The 3,823-nt window shown below is 33.5% G+C and overlaps 1 long non-coding RNA gene across 1 annotated transcript; it reads left to right on the forward strand.

Moving 5' to 3' along the window:
* The first annotated feature begins 929 nt into the window (after positions 1 to 929).
* On the forward strand, positions 930 to 2,566 carry LOC128202043 (uncharacterized). The gene is made up of 2 exons (XR_008253572.1): positions 930 to 1,361; positions 1,952 to 2,566. It is a non-coding gene; the product is annotated as an uncharacterized LOC128202043 (long non-coding RNA).
* The last annotated feature ends 1,257 nt before the right edge of the window (positions 2,567 to 3,823 follow it).

Consider the following 3,823-nt stretch of genomic DNA (forward strand, 5'->3'; position numbering starts at 1 on the left):
TTAATATTTTGGATTCTACTAACGCGTCATCAAAGGGCATTTTTAGTTGTTTTAATCTATGTACCAAATTTTCGAGCCTTGAAAAATTTTCATCCATTGTCATATCATTTTCAAATTTATAAATGTAGAAATCTTGTAACAAACTCATCTTTTTTCGTTCTTCCGATCCTTCGAATAAATCGCTTAATACTTTATACATTTCATAAGCAGTTGTACAAATAGTTGTTTTATATTTTTTAGATACCGTTTAAAGGATGATATGCTTAGTCAAAGTATCTTTATTTGATTGTTCGCTTTCTAGTTTTATATTTACGCTGTATATATATTGTATCAATTCTTTCGCTTCTAGCAGAATCCTTAATTCGAATTTCCATAACTGAAATGATGTTACATCATCTAAAATAGTGACTTGGTAGATTTCTTCTGCTGTTGCGACGGCCATTCTCTAATTGAAATTTTTCTTTTTACTTTTACTTTTTACCTATTTAATATATATTTTATTTCTTACTAAATTTTATTTATTTTACGGACAGAAACGTAAATACTAGCCCATAACCTGTGATTTTACGAAATAATACAATAAAGAATTATTTCCGTATCAACGTATATTCGATAAAAATTTTAGACAACTGAAAAAGAACTATATTCGAATTTCTTTTTCAGTCAGCTAGTTGATTTTTTCCATCAGTATTCAGGACTTTAAGATATCCTGTAATGACGCACTCTAGAATGAAAAAGTGTCTAATAAAAATATGCTTTTTTCAAAACAAATATTAAGAAAAGGTTTCTGTCTGACGACTATAACGCTCTTCTTTATCTATGCGCTACCTAGCAACTTATTTTGTTAATGTTCTGTTAAGTGTTAGGAGTATGAGTTATAGATATACGACCTAATTATCTGTGTCTATCGATAATGATGTTGTTGCTAAGCATCTTGTTGATTGTAACATTTTATTCTGCTTATTATACGTATTTTAATATTTAATATCGCTTTCTGTTCTCCACTATTAAGAAACCAATTATTTTACTACAAATATAGGTAGTAATATTCTAATTTAAATTTGCGTTACATTTTCTGTTTCCTTTAATTTCTTTAAGTTCTATAATTTCTAAGAGTGTATAAGTATCACAGAAGCTAGCACACAATCAATTGAAAATGTACTCATATAAAATAGATAAGTCAATTGTAGAAACGTCGTGTCGTGATGCCATAAAATATTAGAAGAATGTTTTAGTTATCAATTGTCATAGATTTTATATATCAAACAATTATGTAAGATTTTCAGTTTATTAGCCTAAAATTCTGGCGAATTATACTTTCATTCTTATTAATTACCTAATATAATTAATCAACGTCAAAGGTACACATTGGAAACATAAATTCAAAAAATTTTAAATATAAAATACATAAAATGATTTTTGTAATTTTTTTCTACTAACATAATTTAAGTCAATTGTTACTAACAAAAATGGATTTTTGTAATCTATAATAAAGAATTATTATTATTATTACTATTATTATAATAGACAAATCGTACGAATTATGTCAAAAATTTTGCGGATATTAGAAAAAACCAACTTATGACATGGCCATCCATATTTCATCGCTAAAGGGAATATGGCACGAATTTAATTCGGCTCTGAAACTGTGAAATGATTTGCAGAAAATTTTGTTGATGTATCAAATTCTACATACCCCTCTTTCTAAATATTTTGGTTTTAAATCAAGCTGGTTCTTAATTTCGAAGACCGATCACATTGATAACAACCTATTGAGCCTAACCTTATGAGCCCACGAAAAAATCCTAATTAACAAAATAAAAGAAGATACCAGATACTTCTAAAGCATTATATACAAAAACAGAAGAGAAAAAGAAAGATAGCTTTCATAAATGTAATTACTGCGAAAAGACACGAAATTTTGTAAGAAAATGTAAGAAATGGATTTCAGATGGCAGACCATCTAAGAAGTCGACCGCTGTGAATATGAAGTTGACAGTTCTAACAATTGAAGAGGACTTTAGGAATGATGTCTAAAAATCGTATAGATTGGTTCGTTGACAATGAGGCAACTAGTCACATAACCAACAGAGAAGATCTTTTACAGAACTTCATTTATTTTAAAAATTTGCTCATTGTTACCGGCGCTAACGGGCAGAGTATCCAAGCCATGGGGATTGATACAATCCGTGCAGAAACTGAGGTAGATGGACGATTTGAACAAATTATCTTAAAGGATATATGGTATGTACCTGCCATAAGCAAAAATGTTTATTCTGCTCTTGCCACTCATGATATCGTAAAAGACAATATCTTGGAGTTAACTCCATTCGAATGCGTCCTGAAGATAAATGATGCAAAGAAACTGATTGGCACTTGAGATGTACAAGTCGATCTTTACCGTTTGAAAATAGGATGCCTGAAACAACAATGGAGGAGACTTCAACAATGAATACAACAAAGGGCTAAATTGATTTAAACAGCGGTATATGCACACATCAACATCGTCTAGGGATATTTTGAATTACCTCAATTTACTAAAATAAAAAAAATATATAACATGCAACATGTATATAATTTTGAAAATCCCATTTAACAAACTACACTACAAAATAAAAAATAGTCATATTTTTGCATAATTTAAATTTTATTTAAGTAAAGACAAAAAATTTAAAAATGGTAAAATTAAAGATGAATGTTTTTTTATAAGAAAAAAGAAAAATAAAGCTAAGTACTCAAGTTTTTTAAAATGATACAAATATTAGAAGTCAGTAAAACCACCCATGACATTAATAACGGTTGTGCAGCGGTTTTTCATGCTTTGAATCAAGTGATCAAAGTCTTGTTGTGGAATATTGTCTCAGGTCCTGCTTAGATGCAAAAAATGTTGCTCTTCAGTTGCAATGTTTGCGGGAAAATCCTTCAGAGCCCTTCTTTGGAGTATGCCCTAAGCGTGCTCTATGAGTTTTAGGTCTGGTGATTGCGCGGGCCAACTTAAAACCGACACATCGTCCTCCTGCGCTAGCTGGTCACGCCTCGCGCTGTGTGCGGGCGGGCGTTGTTTGCATGAGTGTGAATTCTTGGCCCATTTGTAGTCGATGAGGATGGACGATTGGTATTAGCACCTGGTTACGGTATTTTTCAGCGGTCATGATGTTTCTGATCCAAACGAGGTCTGTACTGCCACCGACACGAATTCCCGTCCAAACTATTATCGTCCCGCCATGGTAAGGATCGACTTCCTAAGGGTGTCGCAAACGGCTCTCACGACATTTCACACGTCACCATACACGTACTCTTCGTGAATCAGTATGGAAACCGAGTCGGGATTCATCGATTAACAGTACTACAGACCACTACCAGAGCAAATGTTCACGGGCCTACTATAATTTTCGTCCATGATTTCTTCGGCGCAGCGCTGGAGTACGAAGCGGTCTGCGAGCATGCCGGTTAACTTCATGCAGTCTTCTCCTCACAGTTTGGTCAATCACAAGCAACTAGTGCTCTGACTGGAGCCTTTGAATTAACTGCATGACCGTAACATTTTTTTTTATATAACTGAGAATGGCAAACAAGCTGACGGCCCACCTGATGGAAAGTGGTAACCGTCGTCTATAGACATGAGCAGTACCATGGACATAACAGAGTATACTGTTTCGCCCATGACACCCCCTATGCGTTGCCATTCCTGAGGACTTAGGTGTTATTTCTCTGTACCCTGTAAATTCACGCTATATCCCACCCTTCAAACCGAAACACAGCCATGCAAACACAATTCCTTTACGTTTGAAACACGAATGGAACAGAGGTACCCAAGCAAACG

This window comes from Galleria mellonella, unplaced genomic scaffold (genome assembly GCF_026898425.1).
Source record: "Galleria mellonella isolate WM207_F2 unplaced genomic scaffold, CSIRO_AGI_GalMel_v1 utg72, whole genome shotgun sequence".
Lineage (NCBI taxonomy): Eukaryota > Metazoa > Arthropoda > Insecta > Lepidoptera > Pyralidae > Galleria > Galleria mellonella.